At 42.0% G+C, this 16,983-nt stretch overlaps 1 protein-coding gene across 7 annotated transcripts in view; it reads right to left on the bottom strand.

Annotated features, from left to right (window-relative positions):
• KLC1 (kinesin light chain 1) overlaps nt 1-7,885 on the bottom strand; it is a 49,620-nt gene extending 41,735 nt beyond the window's left edge. For 2 of the 7 annotated variants that reach the window (XM_072038244.1, XM_038179587.2), the window contains exon 1: nt 7,504-7,885. The gene's annotated coding sequence lies outside the window, so the exon portion shown is untranslated. Of the gene's footprint in view, nt 1-2,573; nt 2,734-7,503 lie in introns of those variants that run through there. The other 5 variants (XM_072038245.1, XM_038179588.2, XM_013108862.5 and 2 more) reach the window with 4 other exon arrangements.
• Nucleotides 7,886-16,983: the final 9,098 nt, after the last annotated feature.

A 16,983-nucleotide genomic window follows, 5' to 3' on the forward strand; every position in this document is an offset into this window, starting at 1 on the left:
ACAAATCCTTAAATCTGATTTTCAAGTTACCTAATAGCCTACATTAAGATGCAGAAACTATGCAAAGAGCCTCCCCTTCAACCTTTAGGGTAAATCATCTTCCCTTTTATCCTTTCATTTAAAGAAAGGAATAAAATCCCCAAACCAACTAACCTCATTCTTCCAACGTAACTACAGGAGGTGGCACACAATAAAATTGTTCGGATGTTGTTCACGATATTAAGAAAAAAATCCTTCTATACCATGAAATATTCCACCAAAATTGATACTTTCAATGGCAATCACCAGTTACCAGACTGACATATTACACCTTGCAAATTTCACCTCACAGGAAGTGTAGCAAATGATGCAATCCTCCAGCAAAACAACTTTGTATCACTCACTGTGTATCTCACCCAGCATAGCAGAGAGCTGATTTTGCTAGAAGGTTGTGAATCACGTCCCTTTTAAGTGCTCTGTAATCTGCAGTGCTTACTCAGATGGTCTTGAAGTCAATCGGGGCTGGAAGCACAGAGCAGCACAACAGGCCCTAAGCCCAGCACGTGACAAAGTCGCCCCAGCACTCTGTGCTCTCACACCCGAGGACTGAAGCACAGTTTTAGCCCCAGCTCCAGCCCTCTCTCATAATTTATCTTAGTGATTGCTGGGGCACTGGGACTCCTTGGGGACTCTGGAAATATTGGCTGCATCTACAACACTCGCTTAACAGTTGCCATCGTCCTGCTGCACCAGACTGCTCCTCTTGTGCACTGGCAAAGAACAACACATTAAATTGAAAACAGACACAACCGACATTAAAAGTAACACTTTGAGTACTGTATTTTAAATGGTCTCATTTGGATAAATATGATTTGAAAGTGTCCCTCAGTACTGCGGATGGCGGAACAGTCACTTCCTAAAACAACTGTGCCACTAAGAGCAACAGATCACATATTTTTGAGTACTGTTCCATGTGCAGCCAGACCAGCAGAGAGGAAAAAAAAAATAAAAAAAATCAGCCAGCATATTTCCAGGCCATTTGTTAGCACAACAACTGGGTGGGGATCAAGAAACAGAATCACTGGACACACAAACTACACGCAGGCAGTGTAACTCAAATCCCACTGACTGCTGCTTTTGAAAATATGCTGTGCATCTTTACCTGCATTCTGCAGACTCAGCACTCAGGGCTTTTTTTTTAAGTTATAAATCGTGTTCTAACAGTAAAATCTAAATGGACTCTAAAAACGACATATAGCATATAGTTTCAACTTAAAAGTACTGAGAGAAACTGTTACTGAGTAAGAAAGGCTTAAAAGCAGAGTTATTGAATCATCAATCAGTCTTTAACTCTGTTCTGAGCAATGGAGAGCAGATGTAATTAAGTATCAGCAAATTACTGGGCCATCCAGTCAAAGTCACCCTGTGGTGCCTCTTGCTTTCTCAGAAGATAGCAGATGGGTAACAAATTTTTGAAAATGAGGACATCTGGCTAAAACAGTATCGGTATGATAACAAAACCTTTTCTGTCTTCTCTGGGCTTTGTTTTAAGCCACCGGGAACACCCACCAAGGACCAGAGCTCTGTGCCAGAGCACTCTGAGCAAAACACAACCAGCTTTTAGCATAGCCTGTCTGTTAAATGAACTCTGCCTTACAGGAACACAGGGATCAGGTTTGCACCCACTGAGCCTTCTCAATGTATACCACTCCTCAAAATGAACGCATTGTCCTGAGGATTCATTCCAGCAAGACCTCTGGGTCACTGTCGAGTGTGCTGGCACACTGATAAACATCAGCACGACGCCTGCACCCTCTGTATTGCAATACAGCAGCATCCAGTATACTGAATGCAACTGGGCTACACCCAAAGAAATCATAAACAACTGCATTCCTACAGCTTCCGTGCACTACTATCTGATATGAGAGGATTTACAGAGAAATGAGATCAGAGGAGAACTTTTGTTTTAAGCAGACACAAAAAGAAAGTCTGGAGCAGAAACCCAGCCAAAATCTGTGTCACCCCGCTGCCATACAGACAGCTGTGTTAACAGAGTGAGGGTGTGGAACAAGTGGCAGGAGTGTGGAGCTACATAAAGCAGCACCCAGACTAAACAAACATGCAACTATAACCTTAGCCACTGATTATATATTACTATTTTGTCAGCAGAAACAATTTACGAGGCTGCTGCCTTCCAATCTCAAACCTGTGACCTCTCCTTCCCTGTCCCGTTACTTGCATTAATCCAATTACACACAGCCACCATCTACATCGACCTGCGGGGGGAAAATATCCTGCTTCTTCAGCCATCCCTCCTGTCTCAAGACACACACGCAGTATGACTTGGGAGGGACACATCCAGCTTAACCACATGAACAAATGAAATATTAAAGCCGAGGGTACAGCAAAACACATTTGCGAAGATGAGGGAACAACAGCTGTCTCTCGGAAATGGAAGCTGCTCAAGCTGGAAGACACAACTGTGACCTTCCTACGTTATTTGCTAAAGGAACATCCATAAAAGCATTCAATCTTAAGCACCATATTCTGTTCAGAAGCAAAAACAGCAGAACCACCCCCACCATTGAACCCACCTCCTCTCCTGCGAGCCCGTAAATCTGCACGCCGTGCTTGGCAAATCATTCAACTGCTGTCAGCTGGAAAGGAGCAAACTCCAGATATATGGCAGGAATGCAGCCACTGAGGTCCTGTAGGAAGCTTACAACCACCACCCTCTCCACAGCGGAATGGCACACGCCAGTAACAACACATTGAGAGCACTTGCAGCGTGCTCTTAACTGCTGCTGTTGCAGGACAAAGCACAGCATTAGGATGCTACACAATATGAACAGCAATATACTGCTACAAAGGATAGCAGCACACGATGTGAGAAATAGTTTATGGGTATGTAATCAGTGGCTGTATATCAACCATAAATACTAAGATTTACGATAGACAGCCAGTTATCTGATAATGTTGAAAAAGTTAAGTATCATTTTTTAAAAATGTTTTTAGATACAGCTTTGTTTCCTGGAACATATATAAAACACACAATGTAAGAAAAGCAGATATTAACTATTACCAAAAAGGTTAGCTTTAAATCAGACATTTCTTGACCTTATCAATGTTAATTAGTGCATCATTAACTTTTTACATGGTTTTCTGGGTACGTACAAGTGCAGGGTTACAATCCCATAGTAATTAGGGTGTCGTTAGCCCCCACTCCAACCCTACCAATATATAAGGCAGCTGGCACTACTGACTGATGGGTTACATTCATCGCTATATTCACTTTAGAATATAGCAAAGTCACCTACAGGTCTGATGTAACCACCAAAACACCACCTTAATATAATTAATAGGTTTTATGGCAATTATTTACAAAGAACCAACATAGGAAACTGCTCAGTTTTAAGACTACCTGCAAAAAGTAATTTAGTACTTTTACCTGTAGGTAAGACCTGATACTGAGAAACCAGGTTAAAAAATCTGCATGTTTATGTAGACAGCAGGGGGGAAAGCGTATTTGGAGTAGAAGACACACAATCACATGATTTTGAACACACAAAAAAAGATGACCAATAATAATTATTTGAAAAACTCAGTTCAATTCCACCTGCAGGTCAAAACTGCTTCTAGGGTAAATAGTGTTTTTCTGACTGTACTAAAAATAGTTAAACAGCAGAGCCCAAGGGAGATAAGCTGGATTCAGAGAACCAAACAGTGATTATATCAACAGCCAGATACTATTACTTGCATCTGTTTTCTTAGCTAACTCAGTCTGAAGAAACTATCAAGTATGAGAAATTAGATATGCTAATTTTTTATACTGCATAAAGAAAACTAGTATTAACTGTGCTTTAGTGTTTGCCCTCTGAGAACAAGTCCTTTGTTCACACACTGAAATATATTTTAGGTACTGGAAGCATACATCCTCAGCTCTCATGCTTGCCTATCTGCTATGGCTTGTCATTATTAATTATACTAACTGTCTAGGACAATAAAACATTCTCCAAAACAAGCACAGTGTCATCTGTCAAAGAACCTCACACAAAACCCCGTGGAAGTAATTCCTACATCACTGAAAGGATCTATAATTTTGGCTCTTACCCTCTAACAAAGTGCCTGATTCAAATTCCGTAAGTAAAAGCAACAGAAGCATCTCAGCAAATCTAAGCTAGCATGAGGGCATCTTTTTCTTCTCAGGCATTAATTGATTTTGGTGACTGATAAATCATTTTTCAAAGAAAGCACGCTTATTTCTACAGCCTGCTGTTACACAGAAAAATATTTCACTACAGAAATTATTGGGAAAGCTTTACTACCTCAAAAATATCCAAGGCTGAGCATGACTCAGGATATAACCATTACAACCAGCTGTATTTTGAAGTCAGTAAGGCTTCTTTTTAATATGAGCAATGCATTTGACTGTTATGTGGTATCTGTTAGACGTTATATGCTCAATGATTTTAAGGAAAATGAGAGTTAACATTGAAAATAAATGTTTTTCTAAACTTTGGTCAAGGTACCTAATATGCTTTTATAAAACAATGAAAAAACAGCTTGGAAATCTAGTATTAAGAGGAAAGCCTGTGACTAGCCACTTCTGTTGCAATGATGAAGGAATTGGCCACATCCCATTTTTGTGATAGATGTGTCATGCTGAACTATACCTGCAAGCAGACAGACCACAAAAGGTTTATTTAAATAGTCCTAGTAGGCGTTTCCTCATCACCATCTGCTACCATACTCCTCAACTTTAAATACAAAAGTATATTTTGCTTCTTTATGAATGTTCCCAAACTCACTCATTTTGCAGTCCCCTTATGAAAATATTATTTTCATAATATTATTAACAAATATTTGTACACTGAACTAAGTTTTAAAATAATTATGATACATATCTGAAAAGATGCTGTTAATACCAGAATAAATCCACTCATACGTCTTCCAGAGAAGCCAAGCAGAATAAGAGATGAAAGAGCACAAGCCCACAATGTCTCAAGAGAAACAGAAGCTGCATTAAGTGGACTCTGAGCAGAATGAGAGGCTACAGTATTTCCCCAAGCTCCCAATTAAGTGACAGCCATGTAGGTATGTGTGTGTACACATATAGATACAGATATAAACACACACGCAGATATACAGGGAGAGACGTATACAGCCTAAGGGTAGCACACAAGTGATGGTTTTCTGACATCATCTTGGTAAGTTCTTCATAAACAGAGCAAGCAGCAATTGCTCTTTTATCCCTTATGCACCTGTACTGCATTGCTTTCATTACTGTATGTCAAAATGTTTAGTAGATTGTATTCTGGACTCCTGCAAATTTTTCTTTTATGATTTTGAACATGATTCTTCCTTCACTGAAGAAAGGCTTTTTTAAAATTAGTTTCCATAAGGCACTGTTGGCATGTCACAATATTTTAATGAACAGTAATTGATGCAACTTCATGAGACATTTTGGGAGTAGTATTATTCCCTTTTGAAATTAGATATCATAGCATGTTTTCTTTGATTAGAAAATGAATGGAATCTAGACTTGAATTGCTGTTGGAATTTCTCATTAATGGAATTGTCCAGTTCCTTCATCATCCTTCAGGAAACAGAAAGGTTGCCAAACTTTAACTGCAACATGATGCAGAAGTGATACTGCATTGTTGTGTGTGTGTCTTTCAGGAACTGACAACTTAAAAAACTCTGCATTTTACTACATGGTTCTGCATTATATAAAAAGCATATCTAAATGGAACAACTAGTTTTCCATATTTGTCACAGTTTCACAAAAAGGTTCTCTGAAACCATGTGTTCACAAAAAAAAAAATCTGTAAGTGACTTACAAAATATGAGGTCTTCTGCTCAGAATCACCATCTGGATCGGTTTTCTCTCTGCTTCCAGTAAATGCTGAATGTGTTACTTTCAATTGTATCTATAATCCTAGGGTTATGATATCCTCTATCATGTTTCGCTGAAGCTTTGGAATTCATAATCAATTAAAAAAAAGCTATTTTCCAGAACAGATTGAAACATTTTTTTTTTTTAATTAAAATGCTAAGCTGTCCTAATCTCGAAGGTTCCTTTTTAGCTTTCCAATGGACACCCTTTGGATATAAGTTTCCTATTTAAGTGAAGTGCAAGTACAAAAGGGGAAGTAAAACAGATAATTACTTCACAGAGTAAATGTTACTAAACCTTCTGCCAACTGTAAGAGCACAAAAATGGTACTTTAAGAGCCCTCATTTAATATATTTTTATGCACAGCTGCAAAAGAATTTATATTATGAGTGACACTGCTCACCATTTTGCTGTTCAAAGTATAAGAACAAACTTTCACTCCTTTCTGGCTGCTTTTACTTTCTGATTCTGTATTTTGACTCCATGTTTGGTACTTGAATACCGCTGCTACATTTAAGTCATATGCACCAAGGGAAATGAGTAATGGGGAAAAAATAATAGAGTAGAAGCACCCTCATTGATTTAGTAGCCTTCACAAAGCTAGTCAGTAGCATTAATTTAGGTGATGCTGCTTTGGTTGTTAAAATGTGCTTCAGTATGCTCATAACACGGCGTTCAGTAAGGAGGCAAGTCCCTTTTTATGATCACAGACAACTGCTATGCAGCTTTACAAATCAGACATCTTGTTACCTACAAACATTAGGAACGCAAAGCCAGGATGAAAAAGACCGGAAAGTGTCTTTCTAATTGATCTGTGCCCAAAAGATGCAGTTATCAATAAATTCAGGTATGGATTAGGGCCATTTTGCCAGGGTAACGTGTTCCTAATCCGTGATTTTCTTCATCATTTTAGCCCCGCACAAATCTGGCCGAGATCTCAGTGTTAAGACCTCAGCACGCAGCACAGCGGGTGGGTGACCTGTACGGCATAAATCCGGTCCCTATCGACAAAAAAACCCGAGCTGGAAGCTGTCTCCGCCTCTCCTTCCACCATTTCAGAAGGAGCAGCAAACCCCAGCAGCCAAACCCGAGCACGGGCGAAGGAAAAACAAAAGCGCCGCACGGACACGGGCTGACCGCGGCGGATGGGCGAGGCCGGCGGACCCCTTTGGCCCCCCTCAGACCCTTCCAGACCCCCTCAGACCCTTTTGGCCCCCCTCAGGCTCCTTCAGACCCCTTCAGCCCCCCTCAGCCCCTTCCAAACCCCCTCACCCCGCTCCATCCCCCTCAGCCCCCGGGCCCCCTCCCTGGGCGGCGCCGGGCCGGCACCGCAGCGCTGAGGGAGGGAAGGGGAAGGGACAAAGCCAGAGCCTCCGGGGGGATGCCTCGGCTCTAGCGGATCAGCAGGGGGACACGAAACAACGGGGAAAGCCACCTCCCGTCCTCATAAATTAAAAGAAACCCCAACCACCCGAGCTGAGGCACCCCACGCGGCGGGGGCCGGCTGTCAGCGGGGCGGCGGGGGGTCCTTTTGTTGTTTGCGCCGAGAGGAAGGGGAAGGCAGCGGTGTGGAGCCGGTGCCCCCCCTGTCCCTGTCCCTGTCCCCATCCCCGTCCCCCCCGGCTCACCGCTCGGTGCTGCAGGCTCGGGCGATGTGCGCAGCGCTCGCAGGGGCGGCGGGGGCCGCGCAGCCCGGGGAAGGGGGAAGGGGGAAAGGGAGGGGGGGGGGAAATAAGGAAAGGAGGCGACCGGAGGAAGGATGTCAGCGATGGGCGGGCGGAAGGAAAAGGGTTTTGTAGGGCGAGGAGGGGTGAGGAAGAGGGTGGGCGCCGCGGCGCCTTCGCCGCTTCCCGTGAGGAGCTGACAAGCCCGGCAGCGGCGGCCGCGGTGCGCTCGGTGAGGGGCCCCGGCCCCTGAGGAGCGGGCGCTGACAGCTGCTGGCAGCCACCGCCCCGGCTGCTGGTGCTGCCCCCGCCCCACACCGCCCCACACCGCCCCACACCGCCCACCGGCACGGCTCGGCACGGCTCGGCACGGCCCACAGACCCGCCCAACATGGCGGCTCCCCTCCTTCTCCCAGCGGGCCCCGCGCGCCCTTCTTCTCCCTCCCCTCAGCGCCGTGCCCGCCGCCATGGCGCTCGGCGGGGAGGGGAAGAGGGAAGGGGCAGAGCCCCCCGCTCACAGCATCCCCCTCACAGCCCCGAGAAGGGGGCTCGGGTTGTGTCCGGGCTCTGCCCGGAGCAAAATGCGGGGTTTCCTTAATGCCCCGTCAGGTGTCGCAGGGCTGGGCAGGCACTGGGGTCGGGTACCGCTGGTGATGGTGGTGTCAGGTGTTTTGGGTGTCTGAGGTGTTTTAGGGTTTTGTAATGCGAGCTGACAGCGGGACTCGTAAATGCTCCAGCTGAACACCTTTGGAGCAGCAGCAGCAGCTTGTGGTGTACGAGTCACCCAGGAAAGCAGGCAGAAGCCCAAATCCTGAGGAGAAGGCTGGGTGCCCCCTCTGGGCTCATTGGGTGCTCCTTGCATGTTCCAACACCCTTGTCATGGACGCACGTTGGATCCAGTGAAGGATCCCTGCTGTTGGACAGGTTTATGCATAAAAATTAAGAGTTTCATCAGAAAGGCGGTGACACTTGTCACAAGAACTACTTTGCAGCTTCCAATTCACTCCCACTCCCTCTAACGCAGAAAGAATGGTCACAGTGTTTTCTTCATGTTGTTTAATGTTCCACAGGATACACATTAATCAGAAATGAAGAAGAATTGAAGGAAGAAATTGAGGTCCGAGATGAAAAACAGTTAAATATAATGCAGCAGTGCAATGTATATTGGAGTCATCAGGGGACAGTGACAGCCTAACTTTATAAGGGTATTATTAACGTCTAGACAGAATATTATGGTGCATTATCACCCCAGCATCACATGCGTAACTCCTGCAGTATGTATAGGTATGAATCATAAGCTTATAGAAACATATGGAGGTGTAGTGGAAAATCAAAATGTGCAGCCTCACCTCAATGGTAAATTGTATAAAGGTATGCTTACAACTGTTTGCACTCACATAAAACATTGAACAAATTTACAAAATGGCAGATGTGACAGCAAGGATCAGGTGAGAAAGCAAGACTCCTAAGAGGAAGATGGAATCAAAGCTAATGCAGTAGTCAGAGAAGTGTAAGAACAGGAAAAGACACTCATACGGTGGACTTGTTAGTGTTAGGTCAGAGGTTGGACTAGGTGATCTTGGAGGTCTCTTCCAACCTAGATGATTCTGTGATTCTAAGGCCAACAGAAACAAAATTAGGAGAAAATGGATCAGCTACAGACTGCAAGTGCAGAGTCACTGTTGGGTTTGAAAAGCTGAGGGAACGGTATACTTCCTGATTTCTTCTGATTCTTATCTTGCACGGGTCAAGCTTTCCAACAAAAACCAGCTGTGATACTGGTACTTCAGAGCAGCAGCTTCTTGTATTTTTCATCTCCATTTAAAACACTCCTCTGGCAATTTTGTATTAGTGGTTTATCATCACACTGTAGCTTGTCCTGACAGGGAAGTCAGGGCATTGGCCAGGCAAACTGTGTATAATGATGTGAAATATGCGTTTGAAATAAATATGAAAGGGGGGGAAAAATTGAAGGGCATTCCTTTATACAAACTGCATTTTTAAAAGAGCCATGCCTATTGGTCCACAAGTTCAGAGGATTTCCATGAATATGCAAGAGATTTAATTAAAAATAGAACATGCCCTAATTACATAATTATGCAAGAGAACTGATTCAAAGAAACCTCTCCTGTCTTTTGAATAAACAATATTCATTGCTTTCTTCCTATCACACGTTTGCTTTCAAAGGTTTCCTGCAATTAGCTGCTTACCCAAGGGATCTGAGTATCTCTTGAACAAAGCAACTACTCCAGCTATGACCCTGATTCATAATATGCTGCCTAATAAAGTATATGCATGCTTGCAATTTCCCACGTAAGTATACACACTATAAGCTCCCTTGTGCAGGAAGGCTGCTTAGCTCAATGGAACCAAAGTGCAGTATCACTTCCCTCTGTTTATGGCACACAGGAGAAGAGCAGACACAAAAGAGACTTGGGGAGCATGCTTCTCCCTCAGGCTCCTGCCTGACCTGAAAATCACAAGTTCCTCTCCAATTGGATCTTGTTTTTCCTGTGCCATCTACATAAGAATTATCCCTGTTCCTCTAGCAGTAAAGCTGTTTGCTCTCCACATTTCCATCTTCTCTTAGGGAACTAGTTATGCTATGTGCCCTGTTTTTAGGATGAAGTGATCTAGACATGCTGTCTGTAGAATGTTCTCTGTCTACCATCAACAAGGTCACAGCTTTTCTGCAGACATCTGAGTGGGCACTACAACAAAATCCCAAAACATATTATTGAGAATGCTGAATTCTTTATTCTCAATATACCCATTTCCCTCCTCTCCCAGAAGAGGGTTCAGTTTTCACATTAGGAGGGGAAAAAGCAAACAGTTTAGCTAATGCAGCAGAAAGCTCTTAGGTTTTGAGGTGCAACAGTGTGAGAAATACACACAGCAAACTAAGAGTTAATTTAACTGACATCCACAATTACAGCAAGCCTCTAAGAAATTCGGGTTCACTTTGTTTAAGAAGTGTATGCCTCTTTATTTTACCATTGTTATTAAATATATATATATCCTCTGGAGTCAGAGGCTCTTTCCTCCAAAAGAGACAGAAGTTTTTAAAATCTAAGCCTGCAGTCATAGAAAATCCATAAGTTCATTCTATAAATATGGGCTACCATAAAGCTTTACATTGGAACAATTTCAATTGCTCCTAAAGTGCTGTTTAAAAGCATTCTGGCAATAATATTGAAAGGCCAGATTCAGCAACCCATCTGTTTTTTCATCACTATTGCTTGACCGTTGCATGTGCTTTTAGTTTGTATTTCCTACAAGAATGCCCTTTATGGAAAACAGGAAACAGGAAACTCAAAAGTGTAAAGTACTCCTGTCCCAGACACAATTTTAGCCTAGCTACTTTGTATGTATTTGCAAATTATTGCATGTGGAGATCCCTTGTTAGCATGGAGTTCATAGATCCTTAGAATCATAGAAAAGCTTGGGTTGGAAGAGAATATAAAGATCACCCAGTTCTAACCCCCTGCCATGGGCAGGGACACCGCCCAACAGACCAGGTTGCTCAAAGCCCCATCCAACCTGGCCTTGAGCACCTCCAGGGATGGGGCACCCACAGCTTCTCTGGGCAGCCTGTGCCAGTGCCTCACCATCCTCTGAGTGAAGACTTTCCTCCTAAGTTTAGGTACTCTGGTGTAAAAGACTCATTGTTATAGTCAAGATGCCCGATCATACCATAGGAAACCCACTATCGGGTATGGCATTAAAGTACTACATAAAATAAATACTGAACATGATCTTGCTTCCAAAGTCAATATGCTTCATTTCCACACAAGTGAATTCTCCTTTTTCAGAGTCACAAAGATTGGTAGAAAGTGGTAACAAATGAAAGTGGGCATGCTTCTCCCCACCATTCTTTATCCACAGTGAAATAAAAAGAAAATAAAGCAGGCAGTGTAATTCAACTCCAACAGGCCATTTCATGAGTAAATTTCTGTTACTTTTTTAAGGAGAGCAGGATGCTTACTGTAGACATTTACATTTTGTTATCCAGAATTCTTTTTATCTCGTAGCTATTACCAGGCAGTGGCATTGTTAAAGCCCAAAAGATAATGAAGTTTTAAGCCCATTCGATTAGTTTCAAAACATTTGCTGTTAAAACAAAACAAAACAAAACTCAGCTAATACAGTTAATCAGATGAATGCTAGAAACAGACAATTTGCATGTTATTATTAATACATGAATATGAATATGAAGAAAAATATTAGACAATATAGTCCAACTTCTACTGTAATCTTCAAAGCAATAAACTTTGACAAACTATAGTACTCCATGCTATATGAATTTATGGGCATTGTCATTGTTTCCCAAGATCCTACTTTTAAGCATCAAAATACCCAACAGGTTAAGGGTTGGCATTGGAGTTTCTGATGATTCTCAGACTTGCATCTTCACTCCCTGCATGTAAGTAGGTTCCCACCTCTAGAAGGGACTGCACACACCTGTACATACAACTCTGCCCAGCCAGCAATTGCTGTTCCTTCTTTGCTTCTGCCACACCTCTCATTTCATTGAAAGATGAAATGATCTTCCTTATTTGCTTTCATGTTCTATAGTCAGCTGGTACTTAACTACCAGCACCTTCTTCTCCATATTCGCTCCACATGACTTTTAGTGCTTATACAGCAAGGAGAGCATTGCATTTATGCTCCTTTCCTCCCTCTATACTCTTCCTTTTCACTGAGTTTATTCTCTCTTGGGGTTTTAGTTGTTCATTCAAGATGATAAGAGTTATTAATCACTTTGTATGAGTCGCAGGAAGTTAATTTCTTTTTCTATTCACTTACCTCAGTGACTGACCCATTGGAGAAGTTGTGTTAAAGCCTTCAGAGGGAATCACCATCACTGTGTTGGCGGAGTATCACAAACTTGGCCACTACTAGAGGAAGGACATTCAGATTGCAATACAATACAACAGTGCTCCTTTGTCTGTCTGCTGGGATAAGGCCTGATTTGGTAGGAAAATTTTATTCTACAAACCCAACGAAAATACTCTTCCAAACACAAAATCTTCAATAATCTGTGTTCAAACTGTGTGTTTCTTAGCTACAGACAGAAAACAGGAAGATGACCTCCATCTATTTCAGAGTGCCTGCTCTAATCCTGCTTACATTCTCCCCTCCCTTTCTTTCAACACCCGGCTGTTTGTTACCTGTATGGTTTGTCAGCATTCCTTTATGGAGGTTTGCTAATGCATCAGGCTTTGCTGACAGATTACTTGCAATTAGATTAGCTGAGACTCTCACCTTGATAATGCTGGTGGTGGTTGTAGGGATTTTTGCATAGCAAAGGAGACTTTGGTTTAGGTACTTTCTTCTCATGAAATTCTCCAGAGTTTCATTATGAAAATCGCTTTTTCTGTAGCCCCATTCCTCTGCGTGTTTGCATTTCTAAGGAAGACCTCAAATGTACCACCTCTCTTTTATATGCTGAAATCATTCCTCATTAAATGACATTTCTCCCAGGGTAAACCCCTCAGGTGTTTCTCCCTCCACTCATCTGTCCAGGGGATTCTGCACTCCTTTCTCCCTGCCTGACCACCAAGTTGCTTGGCTAAACAAACTGAACCCTTTATCTCTTGTAGGAGAGATTTTACATCTCCCTAACTATTCCAGCTGCCCCTCTTTTCCCCTATTTGTTTAATCTTTCATGAGCGTAACATGCTACAATCTTGTGTCATGATCACTATTGAAAATGTTTGCTCCTCAGTCTGATTTGTCATTAATCTCCCTTTCTGCTGATGTATTGCTTTTCTGCACATGCTGCAGTAATTGCGGAACCCTTATCCACCTTTCAATTCTTCTGTTAAATGCTACTCTCTCCTCCTTAACTAATATTCCCTGTATGGAATTGCACCAAATCCGTTTGGCATCCAGGCAAAATTGATTGCAATTTCTTGTATTTAATGCAAGCCCATTTTACATTCACTTCTCATTTTTGGAGTTTGTTTTGGTTAAGAGGGTATTCAAACCAAAGACATACTGAGCTGCACAAAACCAGGGGATTTATTGTAAGAGTTTGTCCCAAGGGGAAGGGAAATGGAAACGTTTCTGCTATGTGACAACTATTTATGTAGCTTCTGGGCCAATGACCCATTATGCCTCTCCAGAAAACGGCTTCTGTGAATATGCCTTTGGCTAGATGGATAGTACGCAGTACATGGGGCTGAGAAGGGCAGAGTCACTGTGGAAATCAATAGGAAACAGAACAGCCTGTGCTAGGCATTTTGTTCCCCATCGTATCCCTGCTGGGAAATAGAGCAGGTGCAGGATAAGGAGAGATGATCGTATTATTCCCAGGGGTTTGGATATGAATTCACTCTCCTTGCTGCCTCCCTCTTCCCACTGCAAATACATATTGTGAAGAGTTTTGGCTTCGGTTTCAGATGTAAATCCTATTTTTATCTTTTTTTTTTTTTTTTTTTTTCTTTAAACTTAATCTGCTTTAACGTTTTCATGCTGGACAGTAGAGAAATCCACTGAAACGTATTAAGTTCAAAGACATGCCACAGACACATTTCACTTCTGTATCTTTGCAATGATAATAGAAGACGTATATCGCTCTTGTCAAGTCTTAAGACTTAAAACATTGGTGAAATGATTGCTTAAGTCACTCCTGCAGGCCTTAGAAACCAGCCTGTTTCTTTCTTTCTCTGAAGAGAGGGATTCCTCCTACATCTGTGTACTGTTGTTCAAGAGAACATTACAGAAGAGCCCGTGAAGGGATGTTACTCATTTGTCAAGTTTGGCAGACACTGCTGCATTAGATCATGTTCTGAAAGTTTTCCTTGTGCCAAAAAGGCCAGGCTCAATTTAGGTGAGCTGTAATCTATGCAGAAACTGGCTAAGGTAAATGCAGTTACCTCATCAGCATGTAGGCCATCACTGATACTCTGAGGCTACAATTTTACTTTAAGAAAGGGAGAAAAATTAAAAATAGGAATTCAAAGCACAACTCCTTGAGCTTTGACTTTGGTGGCCAGCTGGGCATAATTTAGTTCACAGAAAGCAGAGCTTTTAGTAATTTTTTTCCAGGAAAAAAATGCCACCAGAGTCCTCTAAAACCTGAGCATCACCTAAAATACATGGGCTGTTAGAAGTGCTTTGGTTACACGGATCAGTTCACTCAGTCACATCAATTAACCAGTCTCCTGGGGACGTTGGGGGGAATTATTGGAACAAGCCATCTGCAGTGTTTTTGAATCTGGCTACGCTAACATTAAATTATTCCTTAATATTTAAAATATTAGTTATATTTTAATGGAAGTCTGAAAAACATTGAAATTGGTTCTATGAGTGCAGTTTTACACAGTTTATCAATCCCTAGTCATTGAAAATAATCGAACTGTAAACAGGAACAGAAACATGCCTCAATAAACACTAGGAGAAAGCTGGGAACAACTGATATCATATAAACTAGCCATGAAAGGGAAATGTATTGCCTACACAGTGTTATGCTTGCTATTACACGCTGACGGGCCACAAAGTACACCATGACCGTATGCTTGAAAGCTCTGGTGACTCACACAGAATAGGCCGATGAATAATACCATCGTCCTTCATCAGTGTACAACACTGACCAGAAATTTACCCAATAAACGGTTCCATTGTGAGCAGCAATTTACCATGCCCCAAATCCTTATAATTAACTACATAACCATAAAAAATGTTACTGCCAGGTTTATAACGCATCAGTGCAGAAAGCTCTCTAAATATCTTTAAAGGACGGTTCACACATTTGTTGTTTCCCATCCCACTCATTTTACAGCCAAAGGAGGCTGGAATGCTGTGTTGCTGGCCTTCCCATTAATTTGATTTACCTTCCTTCCCTTTGAATTTTTGCTTCTGAAGTCTATCGGGTAGTGCCTTATAACAAAGTCCATACTGTAAATAAGCCAGATTGCTTTTCCAATTTACATATAAATGCATAAAAGAACTAAAAGTTGAAACGACATTGTTAATTACAGACGAAATTGAACACTGGGTTCTAAGCGGCAGTTAGATAATACCTATGAATTACAGACTCAAGACACTAAGTAATAAGCTTCTTTGCTGCTTTTAAAGTAGCAGCGTGAACCTTGTGATTCAAATGCCTGAGAAAAATCTTCCTAAGATGGGAAAATGCCCTGTCCAAGGGCTACTCTTCAGCCACATTCTCCCAGCATCAGCCTATTTGACTCAGTCCTACGACCACTGGTTAGGAGCACTGGAGAAGCAGCAGCAGAGGAGCATAGCAAATTAATTAATTTTTACTATGTCTTCCCAATTAAAATTGCTCTGTAATGTCCTATGGCAGAGTTGATTTTTTCTTTGAAGTGAGCTGAATTTTCCTTTAACACAAATTAGCACCTGTGGCTATTTACTCACATCATAGTCAGCTTAGGATTTTGTTCTGTTTTTCACGGTAAAAAAATTTCACAAGGCCTGAGGAAACTGGAGGTTTTCCAAACATGAGATTAAAAATGAAATATTTTGGTAAATATAAGAGACATTCAGAAGACATTTTCTTACATATTCATTGGAACTTAGTTTCCATTTTGTCTTTCAGTCTCACAATTTTGGTCAAGAGCTTTTTACCTAAATATTTATAGTTCCTACAGCTACTAGAGTCAGGACTGCTTTGCTGTGGCTTGTTACAGAATATTTATGCGTGTCATACCACCTATTTTCTATATGACACTTCAGAATAATGAAATCAATTGGAAAGCAATCAAGGCAGTCAATTAATCCCTTTTGAAATTTGCAATTCATGGATTCTGCCCTCTAATATACCCTGACTACAGAATCTGTTTTGCAGAATAGATTCCCCTGCTTAATAATTAATTAATTAATTAATTAATCTAGACTTCTGTTTACTCAAAAAATTCTAGACATTAAAATCTGTAACTTTTCTGGATCCCTTTAAAAACAGCCGATCAATTATCACATGAAAATTTTCCCTGGCAAGGATTTGTTACGAAGTCGGGGCTAAAATTTGTCAACAAGAAGTTCTTTAATAATGAGCTATGAATGGTGACCTGGATTTCTCATGTTTCTGAAGCTTGCGTTTTGCCTGTTGATGTGTTTTGGCTCAGCTGATGAAAGATATCGCAGCCAATTCTGCCGCTGAATCAGATCAGTGGATCCTTTGGAGGCGGTGGTGTGAACAGACCACTGCTGAATGACAGCAATTTTTGACAGGCATGGGGGCTGCTGGAAACTCTTGCCAGTCATGGTCCATCAAAGTAGTTTCAGGGCTCCTCCAGTTTATACAGTTTATACTAAGTGCTAATTGCCTCCTGGCAGTCCCAGCAGCCAAGCAATGCACGCAGCCATTCTTGTTGTCTCCTGCCCTTGCAGGCCCTGCTGAGAACACACCTGAGCCAGCCCTAAGGATGAGAACCTGAGTACACCAGAACAAAAAATCACCGTGCTTTCCTCTCCAAA

This window comes from Anas platyrhynchos, chromosome 5 (assembly GCF_047663525.1).
Source record: "Anas platyrhynchos isolate ZD024472 breed Pekin duck chromosome 5, IASCAAS_PekinDuck_T2T, whole genome shotgun sequence".
Lineage (NCBI taxonomy): Eukaryota > Metazoa > Chordata > Aves > Anseriformes > Anatidae > Anas > Anas platyrhynchos.